General features: G+C 44.3%; 1 non-coding gene across 1 annotated transcript; it reads right to left on the reverse strand.

Moving 5' to 3' along the window:
• Positions 1-20,287: 20,287 nt before the first annotated feature.
• On the reverse strand, positions 20,288-20,360 carry TRNAG-CCC. Its single transcript has one exon. It is a non-coding gene; the product is annotated as a tRNA-Gly (tRNA).
• Positions 20,361-21,287: the final 927 nt, after the last annotated feature.

Below are 21,287 nucleotides of genomic sequence, written 5' to 3' on the forward strand. Positions count from 1 at the left end.
GAATATTCATTGGAAGGACTGATACTGAAGCTGAAGCTCCAATACTTTGGCCACCTGATACAAAGAGCCGACTCATTGGAAAAGACCCTGATGCTGGGAAAGATTGAGGGCAGGAGGAGAAGGGGACGACAGAGGATGAGATGGTTGGATGGCATCACTGACTCAATTAACATGAGTCTGAGCAAACTCTGGGCGATGGTGAAGAACAGGGAACCCTGGCATGCTGCCATCTATGGGGTCGCAAAGAGTCGGACATGACTAAGTATGCAAGATGAAGCTCATCATAGCAAGTCTTGGGACTTCCCTGGTGGTCCAGTGGTTAAGACTTCCACTGCAGGAGACATGGGTTCGATCCCTGGTCGGAGAACTAAGATCCCACATGCTATGTGGCAAAAAACAAAATATAAGTAATAGCAAGTCTTTTGCTGTGTCAACTGGAAAAAACAAAAAAAAAACGCACAACCTAAAAGTTGAGAATTCTGTTTTATTTGGTGGATAAACCTGAGGACTAAGCTGAGGATACAGTTTCTCGGATGCTCTGAGGGACTGTTCTAAAGGGCCAAGGGAGCCAGGATATAGCGGGGTTTTCTTTTTTTCTTTGAAACAGAAACCAGGTAGGCAGAACATCAAAAGATTGCTGTTAACTAAAGAAAACCAGGCATCTCAAGTTAATAAATGTAGCAGTTTTCTCTGTGTGGAAAGATGCACAAATCTGAGATAACTGAAATCACCCCTTTGATATGCACCTTAGCTGTCTAGGACCAGGTTCCTGTTTTGGTCCGTCCTGAATCCCATCAGGGCCCACAGCAAGTGGTGACTTCAGTGGCAGCCCTCTGGTTCCACCGAGTTCCCTCAGGGCCCTTGTGGGAGGATGGAGGTGGCTGTCCAAGATGGTGGCTGCGGCATCTTCTGTTTACTGATGCTGCGGGTGACATTGTTCATTCACAGCTGGGAGTTAAGTGCAGGTCCTTCAGGCAGCCCCTACCCCAGCCTTTCTTTCCCGTTTGCAGTCCTGCATCCTGGGACGAGTTTCCCTATCTGTACTCAAGAATGTTTGTCTGGGCCAACCTGAAAGAACTTTCTAGATCCTTCAGTCAGTTCAGTTCAGTCGCTCAGTCGTGTCCGACTCTTTGCGACCCCATGAATCATAGCGCACCAGGCCTCCCTGTCCATCACCAACTCCCAGAGTTCACTCAGACTCACGTCCATCGAGTCGGTGATGCCATCCAGCCATCTCATCCTCTTTTGTCCCCTTTTCCTCCTTCCCCCAATCCCTCCCAGCATCGGAGTCTTTTCCAATGAGTCAACTCTTGGTGTGAGGTGGCCAAAGTACTGGAGTTTCAGCTTTAGCATCATTCCTTCCAAAGAAAACCAGGGCTGATCTTCAGAATGGACTGGTTGGATCTCCTTGTAGTCCAAGGGACTCTCAAGAGTCTTCTCCAGCACCACAGTTCAAAAGCATCACTTCTTCGGCGCTCAGCCTTCTTCACAGTCCAACTCTCACATCCATACGTGACCACAGGAAAAACCATAGCCTTGACTAGACGGACCTTTGTTGGCAAAGTAATGTCTCTGCTTTTGAATATGCTATCTAGGTTGGTCATAACTTTCCTTCCAAGGAGTGTCTTTTAATTTCATGGCTGCAGTCACCATGTGCAGTGATTTTGGAGCCCAAAAAAATAACGTCTGACACTGTTTCCACTGTTTCCCCATCTATTTCCCATGAAGTGATGGGACCGGATGCCATGATCTTCATTTTCTGAATGTTGAGCTTTAAGCCAACTTTTTCACTCTCCACTTTCACTTTCATCAAGAGGCTTTTGAGTTCCTCTTCACTTTCTGCCATAAGGGTGGTGTCATCTGCATATCTGAGGTTATTGCTATTTCTCCTGGCAATCTTGATTCCAGCTTGTGTTTCTTCCAGTCCAGCGTTTCTCATGATGTACTCTGCATAGAAGTTAAATAAGCAGGGTGACAATATACAGCCTTGATGTACTCTTTTTCCTATTTGGAACCAGTCTGTTGTTCCATGTCCAGTTCTAACCGTTGCTTCCTGACCTGCATATAGGTTTCTCAAGAGGCAGATCAGGTGGTCTGGTATGCCCATCTCTTTCAGAATTTTCCACAGTTTATTGTGATCCACACAGTCAAAGGCTTTGGCATAGTCAATAACGCAGAAATAGATGTTTTTCTGGGACTTTCTTGCTTTTTCCATGATCCAGCGGATGTTGGGAATATGATCTCTGGTCCCTCTGCCTTTTCTAAAACCAGCTTGAACATCAGGAAGTTCACGGTTCACATATTGCTGAAGCCTGGCTTGGAGAATTTTGAGCATTACTTTACTAGCATGTGAGATGAGTGCAATTGTGCGGTAGTTAAAGACAATGTATATCCTACAAACATCAGCTATTGTGATTGAAAACAGCTGAAGTCTTACAGAACAATTAGAACCAGATTAAACCATAGATTAGGTTAGAGAGCCTAGTAAAATAAGTGCTTAGCCAAAGTGAGCACAGTTACATGGATCTAGCCGAGATCCTTAAGGTTGTTGTTGTCCTTCAGTTGCTCAGTCGTGTCCGACTCTGTGATCCCATGGACATTATTAGCACATCAGGCTTCCCTGGCCTTCACCATCTCCCAGAGTCTGCTCAAATTCATGTTCATTGAATCGGTGATGTCATCCAACCATCTCATCCTCTATCCTCCCCTTCTCTTCCTGCCTTCAATCTTTCCCAGCATCAGGGTCTTTTCCAATGAGTCGGCTCTTCACATCAAGTGACCAAAGTATTGGAGCTTCAGCTTCAGCATCAGTCCTTCCAATGAATGTTCAGGGTTGATTTCCTTTAGTGTTGACTGGTTTGTTCTCCTTGCAGTCCAAGGGACTCTCCAGAGTCTTCTCTAACACCACAGTTCAAAAGCATCAATTCTTTGGCACTCAGCCTTCTTTACGGTCCAGCTCTCACATCCATACATGATTACTGGAAAAATCATAGGTTTGACTATACAGATCTTTGTAGGTAAAGTAATTAATGTCTCTGTTTTTTTAATATACTGTTTAGGTTTATCATAGCTTTTCTTCCAAGGAGCAAGCATCTTTTGATTTCATGGCTGCAGTCATGGTCCACAGTGATTTTGGAGCACAAGAAAATAAAGTCTATCACTGTTTCCATTGTTTCCCCATCTATTTGCCATGAAGTGATGGGCCTGGATGCCATAAATTTAGTTTTTTGACTGTTGAGTTTTAAGCCAGCTTTTTCATTCTCCTTTCACCTTCACCAGGAGGCTCTTAAGTTCATTTTCACTCTCTGCCATAAGGGTGTTGTCATCTGCATATCTGAGGTTATTGATATTTCTCCCAGCAATCTTGATTCCAGCTTGTGCTTCATGCAGCCTGGCATTTCGCATGATGTACTCTGCATATAAGTTAAATAAGCGGGTGACAATATGCAGTCTTGATGTACTCCTTTCCCAATTTGGAACTAGTCCTTAAGGTGAAAAGGGTTTAATTTGTCCAAGTTCTTCTTTCGTTTTGTCTTTTGAGGAGAGTGTTGTCATTGAACATCGGCATTTACAAAAGTTATGAACTATTAGTAAATGTTGTCTTTGTGAAACCATTCATTTGGTACGCAGGCAACCTGTGGCCCAGGGAGACTGGGTGGTCTGATGAAGGCTACACAGCAGGTTAGGGTCAAGCTGGTCAAAAATCAATGCCCCCAGCACAGCCAGTGATCCTTGTGTAGCTCCTTTGTCTGCATTGTCTCCCTCCTCATTTTTTAAAAAATATTTTGTTATAATTAATTAGTTGTTTGCTGCATCCAGGTCTTCGTTTCCTCACATAGGTCTTGTGTTGAGGCACACAGACTCTCTAGCTGTGGCGTGAGGGCTCAGTATTGCAGCAGTCAGGCATAGTTGTTCCCTGACATGTGGGATCTTAGTTTCCTGACCAGGAATCGAACCCGAGCACCCTGTATTATAAGGCCGATTCTTAACACTGGATCACCAGGGAAGTCCCCCCTCCTTGCTTCTGGTTCGGGGTGTCAGGAGCACCCCAGATTTCTGCTCTGGTTTCCTTTGGTGATGCATTTCCTCCAGGGTCACTCCTGCTCACGCCCCCTGTTCCTTCCCAAGCTCTGTTCTCTGGCGCCCAGCCAGACTGAATCTCACTTATTGAATCTGAAGCCTCAGACCAGCTGCCTCCTTTCTCCCTAAGTAGGCTTAGTTGCTCTCCAGCTGTACAAGTCCAGCAACTCGTCCAAGACCTGCCCCCTCTATTGGCCTGGGACGAGATCTGAGACTGGGTGAAGGGAGAATGGATTCCTGAAAGGGTTTTAGTCTGTAAGGACCTCAGGTTTTCCCCCCACAAGTGACTTTGCCTCAGATAGTGATAGCTAAGTCCGTTTAATTTTTCTGCGGTTATTTAAAGAGCATTTCTTCAGTACTCATTTATGATTTCAGTTACCTAACAAATATTTACAGACTCCTACTCTGTGCCAGGCCTGGGGCTAAGTCCTGGAAATAGAGTGGTTCAGGGGCAGACACCATCGTTGTGCCCACAGTACGTATAGTTTGTCTGGAAAAGAGATACTAAACACACACTCGGGACTTCCCTGACGATTCAGTGGTTAGGACCCAGCACCCACTACTGTGGCTGCGTGCGTGCTCAGCTGTGTCTCGCTGTTTTCGACCCCGTGGACTGTAGCCCATGGGATTCTCCAGGCGAGAATACCGGAGTGGGTTGCCATGCCCTCCTCCAGGGGATCTTCCCGACCCAGGGATGGAACCAGCATCTCCTGCACTGGAGGCAGGTTCTTTACCACTAGTGCCGCCTCATGGGCCTTCTCCCACTATGCTCGCTTCTAGAACCTTAGATTAATTTTACCTGTTTTTAAAATTTGTGTAAATGGAATCATACAGCATATCATCTTTTGTGTTGCCTTATCTTTTTAAATGACTGTTTTATTCCATGTATCATGGAGTGGATGTGTGTATCCATGTATTTGGATATATCATAATTTATTTAACCAGTTGCCTTCAAATGGTACTTCAGTCAGTTCAGTTCAGTTCAGTTGATCAGTCGTGTCCAACTCTTTGCGACCCCATGAATTGCAGCACGCCAGGCCTCCCTGTCCATCATCAACTCCCGGAGTTCACTCAGACTCACGTCCATCGAGTCAGTGATGCCATCCAGCCATCTCATCCTCTTTTGTCCCCTTTTCCTCCTTCCCCCAATCCCTCCCAGCATCGGAGTCTTTTCCAATGAGTCAACTCTTGGCGTGAGGTGGCCAAAGTACTGGAGTTTCAGCTTTAGCATCATTCCTTCCAAAGAAAACCAGGGCTGATCTGCTTCAGAATGGACTGGTTGGATCTCCTTGTAGTCCAAGGGACTCTCAAGGGTCTTCTCCAACACCACAGTTCAAAAGCATCAATTCTTCGGTGCTCAGCTTTCTTCACAGTCCAACTCTCACATCCATACATGACCACTGGAAAAACCATAGCCTTGACTGGACGGACCTTTGTTGGCAAAGTAATGTCTCTGCTTTTGAATATGCTATCTAGGTTGGTCATAACTTTTCTTCCAAGGAGTAAGCATCTTTTAATTTCACGGCTACAGTCACCATCTGCGGTGATTTTGGAGCCCCCAAAAAGATAAAGTCTGAAACTGTTTCCACTGTTTCCCCATCTATTTCCCATGAAGTGATGGGACCGGATGCCATGATCTTCATTTTCTGAATGTTGAGCTTTAAGCCAACTTTTTCACTCTCCTCTTTCACTCTCATCAAGAGGCTTTTTAGTTCCACTTCACTTTCTGCCGTAAGGGTGGTGTCGTCTGCATATCTGAGGTTATTGCTATTTCTCCCAGCAATCTTGATTCCAGCTTGTGCTTCTTCCAGTCCAGCGTTTCGCATTATGTACTCTGCATATAAGTTAATAAGCAGGGTGACAATATACAGCATTGACGTACTCCTTTTCCTATTTGGGACCAGTCTGTTGTTCCATGTCCAGTTCTAACTGTTGCTTCCCGACCTGCATATAGGTTTCTCAAGAGGCAGGTCAGGTGGTCTGGTATTCCCATCTCTTTCAGAATTTTCCACAGTTTATTGTGATCCACACAGTCAAAGGCTTTGGCATAGTCAATAAAGCAGAAATAGATGTTTTTCTGGAACTCTCTTGCTTTTTCCATGATCCAGCGGATGTTGGCAATTTGATCTCTGGTTCCTCTGCCTTTTCTAAAACCAGCTTGAACATCAGGAAGTTCACGGTTCACGTATTGCTGAAGCCTGGCTTGGAGAATTTTGAGCATTAGTACATACTTATCCAGTTAACCATCATCAATTTATTTGATTTTTAATGCATTTCAAAGTTGTAAACAGTGGGACAATTCCATGCATATCATTAATTAGAGTTCAAGGTTTGTTTACCGATTTTTTTGAGGTAAAATTTATGTGCAGTGAAATGCACAGATCTTGAGAGTACTATTAGATAACTTTTGAATGTCAGTGGTTTCCTGAAAACACCGTGGATTATCAATCCTTTGAATGATTCCTATCATCATACCCACAGAAGTGAAAGTGAAAGTCGCTCAGTCGTATCCGACTCTTTGCAATCCCATGGACTATAGTCCTTGGAATTCTCTAGGCCAGAATACTGGAGTGGGTACCCTTTCGTTTCTCCAGGGGGATTCTTCCCAAACCAGGGATCGACCCAAGGTCTCCAGCATTGCAGGTGGATTCTTTACCAGCTAAGCCACAAGGGAAGCCCAAAACCTGGAGTAATGGCATTTATTCTTAGACTTTATCTGCTCACTCCTAGCTGATACTCTTACAAGTCCTGTCTGAGATTTTGTTTCATGCTGCTGAGTCAGCCCCATGGGGGAGGGACAGAGGAGGATGCTGAATCACCGCCACCCCCACCCACCCCCCCAGTTTCACTGTGGGAAGACGGTGTGGGAAATCTGAGAGACTGATGGAGTTTTCAATGTGCAGAGCCAATACCACCTTAAAAATACTTGTCAGGACTTCCCTGGTGGTTCAGATGCTAAGACTGTGCTCCCCAAGCAGAGGGCCAGGGTTTGATCCCCAGTCAGCAAACTAGATCCCACATACAGCAATTAAGACCCAGCTCAGCAGGGGAAAAAAAAAAGCTTGTCTCCTCTGACTGCAAGCTAAATGCTGTCAGTTTTCGACATCTGCCCCACCCCGCCTCCTCTAGGTGGAAAGCCAAGCTGGCAGCCCTTCCCTTGTTGACCTTGCCTCCATTGCCCAAGGACTCTGCTGTGTACACAGAGCTTCACCTTCTGCACCCTCACTCAGGCTCTTTCACAGCTGTCTCTGCCGGCTCTTTGCAGATGGATCTGTTAGCATTAACTCAATTATCAGTTCACTCTTATCGCAGTCACCACAACAGCTCTTACTGAAATTTACTTTTATGATAGACATAAATGGAATCTGGCTCCTAAGTGACTCACAAGTGTTTCCCTGCCTCCTGGAAAAAGCCCAGCTGAGGCTGTGCGCAGGGGGAGTTGGAATGTTCACTGGCAGAAACCACACTCTGAAATGCCTTTAGGAAACCACTCAGGACTCCACCTAGACTTTCTTACTCACGTGAGCTCCAGGCTCCTACCCTGTGTCATCTCAAAAGGCAAGGCCTCTTTTATTTTGTAAACTTGTAACGATGATCAAAAAAAAAAAAAGCAGATTAAGGGAAATTAAATACTGTAGGTTATCTCAGACTGCAAATTAATTAATTAATTATTTTTTAGATTGGAGATTAATTGCTTTACAATGTTGTGTTGGTCTCCTACAACAATGTGAATCAGTCATAATTATATATATATCCCATCTCTCAAGAGCCTCTCTCCCCTCCCCTACCCCTCTAGGTCATCACAGAGCAACCGAGCTGAGCTCCCTCCTGCTATACAGCAGCTTCCCACTAGCTGTCTATTTTACACATGGTACTGCTTACATATGGGCTTCCCTGGTCATTCAGCTGGTAAACAATCTGCCTGCAAGGCAGGAGACCCCGGTTCAATTCCTGGATTGCTAAGATCTCCTGAAGAAGGGATAGGCTACCCACTCCAGTATTCTTGGACTTCCCTCGTGGCTCAGTCAGTAAAGAATCCGCCTACGGGGCAAGAGACCTGGGTTCGATCCCTGGGTTGGGAAGATCCCCTGGAGGAAGGCGTGGCAACCCACTTCACTGTGCTTGCCTGGAGAATCCCATGGACAGAGGAGCCTGGCAGGCTACAGCTCATGAAGTTGAAAAGAGTCAGACATGACTGAGTGACTAACAACGACAACCATGTTCCAGTTACGACTGCTGTACAATCAGCTGCCCTAAAAGTTAGTAGCCAAAAACGATCATTTTGCTACGCTCATGGACACTCTGTATCAGGAATTCAATAAGAGTGCAACGGATTCCCTAGGTAGAAACGCTTTAAGGCTGCCGGGGACCCCACTGCTGGGGCTGGAAGTATCTGGAAGCGTCTTCACTCCCATGTCCAGCGGTTGGTGTTGGCTACTGGATGTGACCTTTGTGGGGGTTGTCAGCAGGATACCTGATCTAGGCTTCTGTGTGCTGGGGTCTTCCTCACAGCATGGCGGCTGGACTCAGGATGTGAAGCTGATAGGTGTGTCTCCAGGGCTCCAAAGAACTCTGGTGCTGTGATCCTTTATGTCTCAGAGCAGAAAGGAGTTCAGTGAGAGGCCCTGAGACAGATCAGAAGTGATTTACTAGAATAGGATGCTTGTGCCCTCAAGTGCTCAGTGGGTTACACTTTTATGCTCAAAGAAAGAAGGGGAGGGTAAGAGGATCTTTTTAGTCTTTCTTGAGTAGACATCACGTTTCCAGCATCAGTTCCTCTCCCAGGTTGGGCAGGGAGGTTTTCTTGTCCCTGTGTGGTCAGGCCAGGACTGCCGTAGCACTTTGGGAAAGTGTTTTCAGGTCTCAGTACAGTGAAGGTCTTTCATTTTGAAAAATCGCCTTTCCATAAATGATTGTTTTTTTGTGTGTGCACATAGCATGTTTTGGGGGTCATTAACTTGATGACACTGCTGGGCAGGTTGTAGGCCTTATTCTCTACTGTTGTTTTATCGTTTGGGGGCACTGTGCAAAGAACATGTCTTAAGGGCCAAAGAGCGTGATTTGAGAGTTATTAACTCACTGAGCTCACTGGGCAGGATGTAGGTCTTATGACACCATTATTTTATTGTTTGGGGGCATGTCTTGTAGTTCTGTTGCGTGGTTTTGTTGCTAAGCAGGCTAGCTTGATTTCATTGTTAAGCCAGCCAATTCGGCTTTGATGCTTAATGACTTGTTTTTGCTTTGTGAGTCAAGCAAGCCCACATTGTTTCAGAATTTTTCCATTACTTTCTTGAGGGATCATTAGTCTTATTGTGGTCTCCCAAAGCCCCCATGAAGTTTCTTGTCTATCTATAATTTCCTAATAGGGTTTCTAAGCTAATAATTTGATTATCCTGCTCTATCCCTGTCAGATGTTCCTAACTTGGTGGCTCAGGGCTTCAAAATGAGTGCTTCTGGAGAACCAGGCAGAAGCCGCATGGAGTTTTCCAACCTAGCTTTGAAAGTCACAGGGTATCGCTTCCATTTCATCCTGTGGGTTACAGAAGAGCCACGAAGGTGTAAAAGCCATAGACCCTCGCCCCTTTGTGGGAGGCATATGGCCGTTTAAATACTTGTTACCAGTGAGCTGAGGAAGTAGGAGGGCTTGTAGAATGATCTATGTGCTAGAGTTTCTGGTGTGGAGCAGAAACAGGCAGGAAATGGGGCTGTGGATGTGGACGGGGGCCCTGGTGTGAATACCCTTTACAGCCTCTGTGACAGGCACCATCTCTGAAGCTGTGTATTGCAGGAGAAAGAGAACTTCGTTTTTCTGTGAGTCAGTCTGCTGCTTCTTTTGAGAAATTCCATCAGGGCGTGGACACTTAATCTTGGTTCTGGAAGATCTCCGCTGCTCTGGATCACTGCAGCTCAGTCCCCCTCCTCCCTTCTCTGGGGCATATGCAGTGTGGAGGGAGCCGGGTCAGCGTGAACTTTGGTCCCACTTGGCATCTGCCCAGATGTGAATGCCCCACTTTGTCCAGGAAAGTGATTCACCGTGTTGTCCCTTCCTGCTGCTCTTCGGCTTTTGGATATTTATTTCTTTATTACTTTTGCCTGCACTGAGCCTTACTTGCTGCGTGTGGCTTTTCTCTAGTTGTGGCAAGTAGGGGCTACTCTCTAGTTTCAGTGCATGGACTTCTCATTGGGGTGGCTTCTCTTGTTGCAGAGCCTGGGCTCTAGAATGCACAGACTGAGTTACCCCTCAGCATGTGGAATCTTCTGGGACCAGGGCTTGAGTCTTCTGTATTGGCACGTGGATTCTTAACCACTGGACCACCAGAGAGGCCCTGCTGTGCTTCTTGAGATCGATTCTAGTTCACCTAGAACCGCTTGTTCACTGGACATGGGGGTGGGGGTGGTAGAAAGGGGATTTGGCTGCTCTCCTGCACCACCCTGGGGCTGCAGGGAACTCTGGAGGTGCTTTGCTATCTTCTTCTCTGTCTCTGACTGCCATTCACTCCTGTGCCAGGCCAGTTGCACAGAGACACAGAGGTGACAATCAGGCTCCTTCCTTGCTGTTGTTCAGTTGCTCAGTTGTGTCTGATTCTGCTACCTCATGAACTGTAGTGTGCCAGGCTTCCCTGTCCTTCACCGTCTCCCAGAGTTTGCTCAGACTCATGTCATTGAATCGGTGATGCCATCCAACCATCTCATCCTCTGTCATCCCTTTCTCCTCCTGCCCTCAATCTTTCCCAGCATCAGGGTCTTTTCCAATGAGTTGGCTCTTCACATCAGGTGACCGAAGTATTGGAGCTTCAGCTTCAGCATCAGTCTTTCCAGTGAATGTTCAGGATTGATTTCCTTTAGGATTGACTGGTTTGGTATCCTTGCTGTCCAAGGGACTCTCAAGAGTCTTCTCCAGCACCACAGTTCGAAAGCATCAATTCTTCAGCACTCAGCCTTCTTTATGGCCAGCTCTCACATCCTTACATGACTACTGGAAAAACCATAGCTTTGACTAGACGATCTTTGTTGGCAAAGTGATGTCTCTGCTTTTTAATATGCTGTCTAGGTTTGTCATAGCTTTTCTTCCAAGGAGCAGGCGTCTTTTAATTTCATGGCTGCAGTCACCATCCACAGTGATTTTGGAGCCCAAGAAAATAAAGTCTGTCACTGTTTCTATTGTTTCCCCATCTATTTGCCATGAGGTGATGAAACCAGATGCCATGATCTTCATTTTTTGGATGTTGAGTTTTAAGCCAGCTATAGAAGCCAGACTTCCCCTCTAGACCCTCCAAATCTATCTGGCATCTCTCCCTCACTCCCTTGCCTCTCAAAAATCCAAGTTCCCTCCCCTGCCAGTTTCAAGTAGAAGCTGCATTGAATTGCTATTTCAAATAAAATTGAGAGATATCATTCTTTGAGTAAATAATTTTACCATTTTCCCTTATCTTTTTTCCACCCCAAGCAAGGATTCCTTAAATTCTAACCCAACGTTAAACCCCTGAGGCTGGAAATTTGACCACATCCTTCCAAAATCTTTTCTATTTATGCCCAGAGGATCTCACTTTTCCAAACTCAGATGTAAAGATAGGACTCAGGTCCTGGAGTCACCCTGTCCCTGAGGCAGGGCAGAGGGAAGGACAGCTTCTCCCGAAAGAGAAGGTCCAGGGAGTGGGAGTGAAGAGAGAGAGCGGTGATCATCTCATAAAAAAACTCCCATGACTAACCTGGCGAGGAAGACACAGAGGCCCCACTCAGAGCCCTTCAAGGAAGGACTGGCCACCCAGCTCTGCAAAGTATATTTGTCTGGCAGCTTCCAGCTTCTACAGGATCTGCCTCAGCTTTTTTTTAAATTGTGGTAAAATATACATAACATAAAATTTACCATCAGTATATTTAGTACATTCACAATATTAGGCAGCCATCACCCCTAACTGGGCCCAGAACATCTCTGCCCCCAAGGAAACCCCAAATGCATTGAGGCAATCAGTCTTTTGCTCCCTCCCCCCAGCTCCTGTCAACTTCTGATCTCCTTTCTGTCTCTGTGGATTTGTCTTTTCTGGACATTTCATATACATGGAAGATAAGGCCTTTGTAGCTGGTTTCCTTCACCTAACACTTTTATAGGGTTCCTCCATTGGCCATTGTGAGCAATACTGCTGTGAGTATTTGTGGGTAAGTTTTCATTTGAACACCTGTTTGAGTTATTTTGGGTATATTAACTTAGGAATGGCACTTCAGGGTCATATGGTAGTTTTATGTTTAACTAACTGAGGAACCACCAAACTGTCTTCCACACTGGCTACACCGTTTTATATTTCCATGAGCAATGTTTAAGGCTTCCAATATTTTCACATCCTCATCCGCACTTGTTCTGTTGTTTTGATCATAGCCATCTTAGTGGATGGGCAGTGGTATCTCATTGTGTGTGTTCTTAAAGAAAAAAAAAGTATGTATTTGGCTGAGTCATGGCACATGGGATCTTTCGTTGTGGCACATGGATTCTCTCGTTGTGGTGCTCAGGCTCAGAAGTTCCGGTGCGAGGACTTCCTTACTCCATCGTGTATGGGATCCCAGTTCTCCTACCAGGGATCTAACCTACGTACCTTGCATTGCAAGGTGGATTCTTAACCACTGGACCACTAGGGAAGTCCCTCATTGTGGTTTTGATTTGCATTTCTCCAATGATTAATAACAGTGAAGACCTTTTCATTTGTCCTTTAGCCATTTGTATATCTTTGGGAAAATGTCTATTCAAATTCTTTGCCCTTTTTTTTTTTTAGGTTTTTTTGGGGGGATGGTGGTGAGAGGGGCCACACCTGGTGGCTGGTGGGATCTTAGTTCTTCCACCAGGGATTGAACCCTGGGCCCTGGCAGTGAAAGTGCTGAGTCCTAACCACTGGACCACCAGGAAATTCCCGTTGTTTTCTTTAAATTGAAGTATAGTTGATTTGCAGTGTGGTGTTAGTTTCAAGTGTACAGCAAAGTGATTAAGTTTTGTATATGTGTATATATATTCTTTTTCAGATTTTTTTCCTTTATAGGTTATTACAAGATAGTGAATGTCATTCACTCCCTGTCCTATACGCTAGATCCTTGCTGGTTATTAAGAGACCTTGTTTCTTCTTAAAGCAATCTGGGTAATTTTTCTAGGAGGAGCCACACACCACAGTTTGAGAAATTTCCCCAACCAGGGATCTAACCCAATCCCCCTTCAGTGGAAGCTTGGAGTCTTAACCACTGGACCACCTGTAAAGTCCTGGGTAATTTATATTTTCTGCAAGTTCACCAATTTCACTTAAATTTTCAAATTCATTACTTATAAACATGCTCACAGATAATCGAATTTTATAATCAAAATTGTGTCGTATAGGAAATTTAGAAAAGAAAAGAGAAAATAAAAACCACTTATAATTAATTTAAAGAGAGAATATCACTCTTAACATTTAGGGGTATTTCCTCTGTTTTCTTTTAAGTTAAAAACAAATCCTACATCTTCATTTTTATACCTCTGTTAAAATACAATGCAACAGGGCCAAAATGGAATCAGTTATGCTACACCTCATAAATACCAAAGAGTCTTAATTACAATTTCATCCTCTCCCAGAAATGGAATCAACATTTTTTGTTTTTTTAAGCTGCACTGTGTGGCTTGTGGGATCTTTGTTCTCTGACCAGGGATTGAACCCCAGGCCCTCCACAGTGCAAGGGCAGAGTCCTGACCATTGGACCACCAGGGAACTCCAGGAATCTTAAACCAGTCAATCTGAAAGGACCTGAAACACTGTCAGGCAATCTGCCTGATAGACCACTGTAGTCCCCTAAAGGAAAGAGACTTTACAATCACCAACCCACTTTTTTGCCTAGTACAGCTTCCTTATTCCTGCTTCCCTCTGGCTACAAAAATCTTTCATTTTATCGCTCTGCCGTAATAAAGAATGGAATCTTGCTATTTGAAACAACATGGATGGCATTGTGCAAAGTGAAATAAGTCAGATAAAGACAAATACTGTATGATTTCACTTATAGGTAGAATCTAAAAATCAAAGCAAATGAACAAAGATAATAAAACAGAAGAATATTCATAGATACAGAAAACAAACTGGTGATTGCCAAGGGAAGGCTTGAGGGATGCGTGAAGAAAGTGAGGGAGATTAAGAAATACAAGCTTCCAGTTATAAAATAAGCAAGTCACAGGTATGTAATGTATAGAATGGGGAATATGGTCAATAATATGGTAATTATATTGCAAATGTATGGGTAACAGATGGTAGCTGGACTTATCTTGGTGATCATTTTATAGGGTATAAAAATATTGAATGACTGTGTTGTACATCTAAAACTAATATTGTAATTCAATTGTTCTTCATTAAAAAAAAAAGTCTTCCATTCTGTGTAGCACCTCAGAGCTCCTTTCCATCTGCTAGGTTAGATGCTGCCTGGTTTGAATACATTTTTGCTCAAGCTCAAAAATTTCAATAAGCCTCAGTTTATTTTTATACATCTCCTTTGGAATTTCTATTTTCTTTTTTTAAATAAATTTTTAATGAAAGCTCTTTTTATTAATTCTTTAATAGCTCCTAAAATTTTTGTATTAATCTTATTCTCTTCTAGTTAGTTAATTAATAATCATTTTATTTTAATTTACTTTTGTAGTTTACTTGGAGTAGTCTTTCAGTTTATCTTCACTTCTAGATAAGACTTTTTGTCCATTTATTTTATTCTTCTGGTCTAGGGTGCGGTTTTGTTTTGCTTTTAACAGCTTTGTGTGTGTGTGTGTGAGTATGCATAGTTGCTCAGTTGTGGTTAACTCTTTGTGACTCCGTGGACTATAGTGTGCCAGGCTCCTCTGTCCATGAGAGTTCCCAGGCAAGAATCCTGAAGTGGATTGTCATTTTTTTCTTCCAGGGGATCTTCACAACCCATATCTCCTGCATTGACAGGTGAATTCTTTACCACTGTGCCATCTGGGAATCTTGAACAGCTTTATTGAATTATGAATTTAAGTATCATAAAACTCATCCATGGTTAGGTGGACAATTCAGTGATTTTTAGTAAAGGTACTGAGTTGTGCAGCCATCACCACAATCTACTTTAACACATTTCTATCATGCCGTCTCATACCTCATGGCTGCTTTTTGTTTCTAATATTTATTTGGCTGCATGGGGTCTTAGTTGCGGCACATGGGATCTTCACTGCGTCATGTGGGATCTTTTCGTCGGGGTGCATGGGCTCTCTCATTGTGGCACAAGGACTCCAGCCTACCCAGGCTTAGTAGTTGTGGCATATGGGGTCTTCAGCCAGGGATCAAACTTGTGTTCCCTGCATTGGTGGGTGGATTCTCAACCACTGGACCACCAGGGATGTCCCAGTAACTCATAGCTGTTTGCAGTCAGCCCTCCTCCCCACCTCCAGCCCCAGGCAACCCTTCATCTGCTTTCTGTATCTGTAGCTTTGCTCTTTCTGGACACTTCATGGAATGGAATCATATAATATCCAGTCTTTCCTGCCTGGCTTCTTTCACTAACCATAATGTTTTTGAGGCCCACCCACGGATCAGTTGTGGCACTTGATCCCAGGTGGCACTTGAGGTAAAGAACCTGCCTGCTAATACAGGAGACATAAGAGATGTGGGTTTGATCCCTGGGCCTGGAAGATCATCCTCTGGAGAAGGAAATGGCAACCCACTCCAGTATTCTTGCCTAGAAAATCCCATGGACAGAGGAGCCTGGCAGTCTACAGTCCATGGGGTTTCAAAGAGTCAGACACGACTGAAGGGACTTAGCACATTACATGTATCAGTACTTCTGATATTTTAGGTTTGTTCACCTACTCTTTTCTGGTGGTTTTCCCCTAGATTCAGGCAGAAATCAGCACTTTGCCAAGGTCTCCAGAGGACCTTTTGCAACTCCCTGACTCCTGGTTCATTACTCCAGATTTTTTTCGGAATAATTTTATTTATTCATTTATTTGTGACCATGCTGGGTCTTCATTGCTGTGTGGGCTTTTCTCTAGTTGCTGCAAGGAGGAACTATTCTCTAGTCTCGGTGAGCAGGCAGTTCCCCGGCTCTCCCTCCACAGTAGTTGTGGTACATGGGCTTATTTGCTCTGGTGCTCCCCTCCATGTGGATCTTCCTGGGCCAGGGATTGAACCTTTGTCTCCTGCATTGGCAGGCAGCTTCCTAACCACTGAACCACCAGGGAAGCCCCAGATCCTTCAGCTATTTTATAAACTGTTTTGCTCTTAAATTTTGGCAACAGTGTGTTTTTTTTCCCCCCAGAGTCCTCAGAACGATCCTCTTTTTCCTTTAAAAGCTGCAAAATCTCTTCTAGGATGTACAGATTCTGCCCTATGTGAAGTAGGAGATGGTCAGCAGGCAGGTGACTGGACTCTCCTTACCCCCTTCACTGAGGAAGGTGTCAGATTTCTGATGGAGAACCGAACTGCACTGTCTTCCAAAACAGTTTCTGGGGCCTATGCAGCTTTCTTCTGGCAGAAGGAAAACTTTTCCGGCTGCTGAACCAGTCCAGGAAGCTGCCCACAGTGCAGGGAGAAGGCTGTCTGCCTCCTGCTTGCTGGGCCCAGCCCTCCTAGTGAGCCGGGAGGCACAGTCCCTGTTGGCTGGGGTGCGCGGGGAGCCCTTTCCTCCAGCACTTACTGTTGGGGGTGCTGCCTGAGACGATGCTCACTGCCCGAGATGCAGTGGGTGCATTAGTAATGGTAGTTGTTGTCATTGAATGGGGGCGGCCCCCAAAGTGAGGCCCAACTGTGGTTTAGACTAGCTTAGATCAAACTAGTTTGCCAAAACTAGTCAGACTTCCACATAACTTTGGTCAGAATGGGGATACAGTCGCTTACTTTTTGGCTTTCCACGGTGCCGAGAGCCGAGCGGATACTGCTACCGGTATGTTTTACAATCAAAGGCTGCATTTAGCAGAAAGGTCTCTTATTAGGCTTTGCTGTGTGACCTCTGTGTTTTTCTTGTCTCTCTGTGTCTTTCTGAGGAGCAGCATCTTAGCAAGTTGGGAAGCTGGTGGTTCACCCTCTGTTAGCCTTGAGGCAGTCTAAGGATTTTGTATTTGATTGTATGCGTGCACTCACTCAGTCGTGTCCAACTCTTTGTGACCCCAGGAGACCCCATGGACTGCAACCCTCCAGGTTTCTTTATCCATGGAATTTTCCAGGCGAGAATACTGGAGTGGGTTGCCATTTCCTCCTACTAGGGATCTTCCTGGCCCAAGAATTGAACCTGTATCTCCTGTGTCCCCTGCATTGGCAGGCAGATTCTTTACTACTGAGCAACCTGCCCATTTGATTGTGTGGAAATTAATTTGAAAATCCTTGACAGTTTCAGAATGGAAACGGAGAGGTGAGTGGGTCCCAGGTCAGATTCATGACAGGGATGCAGACTAGTCATGGAGTTCCTGCTATTATCTACATAAGACAAGACTTTGGCCTGGCCAGGACAGGGCAATTGATATGGAAAGGAGGGGAAAGCTTCTTATATTTTCCTTAAAACTTTTGTTTTTATTGTGGTAAAATATGTGTAACATAATGAGGTACGTGGAGTAGTCGGATATGTAGACAGAAAGTAGAATGATGGTTAGTTAGCAGAGGTGTGGGGAGGGAGAATGAGAAAGTGTTTAATGGGCGCAGAGTTTCAATTTTACAAGATGAGGAACCTCACTGGCAGTCCAGTGCTAACACTCCAAGCTTCCAATGCAGGGAGCCCCAGATCCATCCCTGGTCAGGGAACTAGATCCCACACGCTGCAGCTAAAAGTTCACATGCCACCATGAAGATCGAAGACCCCCAAACTAATTATCCCAGCACAGCCAAAGAAATAAGTAATAAATTAAAAAATCTTTGCAACCTCAGGAACTGGAGCCCACCAGGCTCCTCTGTCCATGGAATTCTTCAGGCAAAAATACTGGAGTGGGTAACTGTTCCCTTCTCCAGGGTAACTTCTCAACCCAGGGATTGAACCCAGGTCTCCTGCATTATGGGCAGATTCTTTACCATCTGAGCCACCAGGGGAGCCTAATAAATAAAATAAATATTAAATGAAAAAGTTACAAGGTAAAGAGTTCTGGAGACGGATGGTGGCGAGGGCTACACAGCACTGTGAACGTACTTGACGCCACTGGACTGTACGCTTAGAAAAGCTCGAGGTGGTACATTTTATAACACAGGCTTTCATCCTCTGTTTTCTGTCTATGGATTTGCCTCTTTTTTTTGTTGTTGTTGTTGTTAAATCTGAGAACATAGCTTTAGTTCTTTTCCTGCTAGAAGGTTGAGGGATGAATGGATATTCTCTTACGGGCTCTTACAAGCATTCTTTCTCTCAATATTTTTATTCATTAAAAAAGAACATCAGTATCTGTTCCTTTTATATAGATGATGCATCTGTTGTGAGTTTTTGTTGTACCGTATTTTTTCCTTTTCTTAAATTGATCTATAATTAATTTACATGGGCTTCCCAGGTGGTGCTGTGCTAAAGAGTCCGCCTGCCAATGCAGGAGATGCAAGAGATGCAGGTTTGATCCCTGGGTCAGGAAGATCCCCTGGAGGAGGGCATGAAAACCCACACCAGTGTTCTTGCCTAGAGAATCCCATGGACAGAGGAGCCTGGAGGGCTGTGGTCCATGGGGTCGCAAAGAGTCAGACAGGACTGAGCCACTCAACACATATACATACAAACTTGATTTACGATACTGTGTTAATTTCAGGTATTCAGCTGAAAGTGATTCAGATACACACACACACACATATAAATATAACATCTTTTTCAGATTCTTTACCATTATAAGTTATTACAAGATACTGAATGGAGTTCCCTGTGCTGTATACTAGGTTCTTGTTGTTAATCTAGTTCATGTATAATGGTTTGTATCTGTTAGTCCCACATTCCTAATTTATCTCTCCCCTTCTCGCCCCTTTGGTAAACATATGTTTGTTTTCTATGACTGTGGGTCTATTCCTGTTTTGTTTATAGACTTATTTATATTATTTTTTATATCCCACATATAAGTGATATCATATAATACTTGTTTTTAACTTACTTCACTTAGTATGATACTTAACATATTTTTTCTATAAAATAGCCTCCATGGTATATCCTGCCTCCTCATTTTCCATCTCAAGGTTCTCTCTGGGTGGGGGGATGGGGTGGGGGGCCGTGATCGTGTACTTGGTACAACTGAGTGTAGACACTGCTGTTTCTGTAAAACAACCTCAGTGATAGGAGGGGACCTGTCGGTCACGTATTAAAATACTTCACAGGACTTCCCTGATGGTCCAGTGGCCAAGACTCTGTGTTCCCAAAGCAGGGGCCCCAGGTTTGATCCCTGGCCAGGGAGCTAGATATCACTCGCCACGACTAAGACCTGGTGCAGCCAAATAAATAAATATTAAAAAAAATACTTCATATTTACCAGCATCATCACTCTGTAAGTTTATATATATATGTATATGTCAGCTTCTTTTTCTTAGACTGTGGAATAGTTGTATGCACTATACTTATTTTGATGTGTTTTATGGATTTTTGTAGTTTGAAATTGACTTACCATGCATTGATGAATACTGATTCTCATAACACCTGTCTGATGTAGTATGAATAGATGTGAGCTCGAGGACACTGAAGCCGTGGACTGAGCCTGGAATTGTTGCCTCTTGGCAAGCAGTATCTTGACCAAGGTTGAATGCATGCAGCATAGTAGGTGTTGCCCTGAAGACCAATGCAAGTCTCCCACTCTGTGGACTAGGAGCAGTACAGGTATTTGTTTTCCCTGAAATAACTACAATAAGCTCCATAGTTGTGGTTTTTTTTTTTTTTTTAATTATTTATTTGGCTGTGCCAGGTCTTAGTTGCGGCACTCAGGATCTTCCATCTTCATTGCAGCATGTGGGATCTTTAGTTGAGGGATGTGAGATCTTTAGTTGAGGCATGTGGGATCTTTAGTTGAGGGATGTGAGATCTTTAGTTGAGGCATGTGGGATCTTCAGTTGAGGCATGTGGGATCTTCAGTTGAGGCATGTGGGATCTTCAGTTGAGGCATGTGGGATCTTCAGTTGAGGCATGTGGGATCTTCAGTTGAGGCATGTGGGATCTTCAGTTGAGGCATGTGGGATCTTCAATTGAGGCATGTGGGATCTTCAGTTGAGGCATGTGGGATCTTTAGTTGAGGCATGTGGGATCTTTAGTTGAGGCATGTGGGATCTAGTTCCCTGACCAAGGATCGAACTTGGGACCCCTTGATTGGGAGTGCAGAGTCTTAGCCTCTGGACCACCAGGGAAGTCCCAAGCTTTGTTTTCTTTACTGAGGGGAATCTTGGTGTTGAGTTTTCATCAGTCTCAGAGCTTGTGATTGACTGGACTCTTAACTTGATTAGTTTTCTTTGAGGAAGCCTCAGAGCTTTTGGAGAGGAGGACATTTGTGTTTGATATGAAGCCTTATTTCTCACCTTGCTGCTCCTCTTTCTTGGCGCTAGACACAGAGTAAGAAAGTCTTATAATAACAAGGGCTCTTATTGCCTTCCCATCTTGAGGGCAGCTCATCTCACTCTGGGCTAAATGCCCTGTAACCCCCATCATAAAGGGTATGAATAACTTTACTGGAATCTTGTCTGTTTTTTTTTTTTTTTTTGGCCTTCTGTGGAAGTTGCTGTCACTTGTAGCTGACAATGAAATGTGAATCTGAAGATTCTTAGGTATTTTCTTCTACAGCATTCTTCGGCTGCAGTTCAGACCTTGTCACGCTTTGACCAGCAGGGAGGTATTCCTTGGCCTCATTCACTGCATCTACAGACATGCCTTGAGTGCCTTTCAGATGCTAGGCATTTTATAATCAGGCTTCCCTGCTGGCTCAGTGATAAAGAACCCTCCTGCGAAGCAGGAGACGTGGGTTGGATCCCTGTGTTGGGAAGATCCCCTGGAGAAGGAAATGGCAACCCACTCCAGTATTCTTGCCTGGGAAATCCCATGGACTGAAGAACCTGGAGAGCCACAGACCATGGGATTGAAAAGAGTTGGATATGACTTAGCAACCGAGCACATTTTATCATTAAATTTCTAGCCTGAGGACAGGTGTTCATGGTTTGCCGGATTTTAAATTCTACTGGATAACTAGGTTTCAAGTTAATTAACTCTAGCTAAAAAATAAGAATTCCTATTAAGATGAAAATTAATCGTATAAGATTAATACAGATAATTGAAAGCCTTCC

The sequence above is a fragment of the Bos indicus x Bos taurus genome, chromosome 22, assembly GCF_003369695.1.
Source record: "Bos indicus x Bos taurus breed Angus x Brahman F1 hybrid chromosome 22, Bos_hybrid_MaternalHap_v2.0, whole genome shotgun sequence".
NCBI classification, from domain to species: Eukaryota; Metazoa; Chordata; class Mammalia; order Artiodactyla; family Bovidae; genus Bos; species Bos indicus x Bos taurus.